Source organism: Phalaenopsis equestris, unplaced genomic scaffold, assembly GCF_001263595.1.
Source record: "Phalaenopsis equestris unplaced genomic scaffold, ASM126359v1 Scaffold000504, whole genome shotgun sequence".
Lineage (NCBI taxonomy): Eukaryota > Viridiplantae > Streptophyta > Magnoliopsida > Asparagales > Orchidaceae > Phalaenopsis > Phalaenopsis equestris.
Window position 1 is genome coordinate 302,104 of NW_018164944.1, and position 1,123 is coordinate 303,226.

Here is a 1,123-nt window from a genome sequence, read left to right on the forward strand (position 1 = left end):
ATATATATATATAAGCGATGGCTCGTTCATAAATCGTAATTTTGGTTTCGTCCAGCTGTCGGCAGAACATACGGCTACACTTGGCGGCCGAAGCAACTCGAAATATTTCCAGACCACTTGAGATTCGTGCTCGCACGAATCGTAATGCTGGACAGCTTCACTTTTCAGTTTTGAACCGGACAAAATTAGCAGGCAAGAGTTAAAAAAAAAAGCCAGCTTGCCGCCCCCAAAAGATCGACGGAATCGGTCCAGGGGAGAAGGTTAAAATAGTAATTTCGGCATAACTCAAAGCCAACCAAACCCGATGAGCACCGACACCAAATTGTTGTGCGGACGAGGCCATCCATCACCGTCCATCTCCATCGCGTTATTAGATTGGTCGCTGCCACCAGCCATGCGAGTAAGACAGGATTTAGCTGGAATAAAATTGACTTGTATTAGCTTGGATGGAAATAAATGAGCTTTTTGATTATTTTTTTTTTTAGCGAATTTAAACCCAACCTCTTTTTGTTTCAAAATCAGATCGTGAACGGCCCTGATGATGTTAGCACTGTGAATATAATGAATTTTGCTTGAATCGTTAATCGCTCAAAAATTGATTTATGTATACATAGAACTGCCGACACGAATCTCAATGTAATCGATTGGCCCTGTATAGCGGCTTGGTGATTGGGGCTTCAGATCAAAAGAGGCACGATCTAAACCGTTCATTCAACGACCAAACTCTCGGTCAAAGTCAACCGACACACTATGATATGAGACATAATTGATAAAACCACACCGACAGTTAGACTGCCCATGCTCTATATAAGGGTGTCTGATTGCAACCAGTTGGCCCACCGGCTTTTGCTTCGGCATGAGGGATCGCCATTCGACTGACCGCCTCAGTCGATCAAACCTAAGAGAGTAGACTGGCTGGTTGCCGTCACATTCAAATTCTAATTGTAATACAAATTTGGTATAAGATCCATTGAAATTTAAAACGATCGAAGACGAAGTGAAAATAACACGAGAAAAATTCACACCAAAAGAACACACAGATTTACGTGGTTCGGCAAATTGCTTATATCCACGGAGCTACAGAGGATTTTATTAATTGAGGAATTTACATCAGTAGATCGTC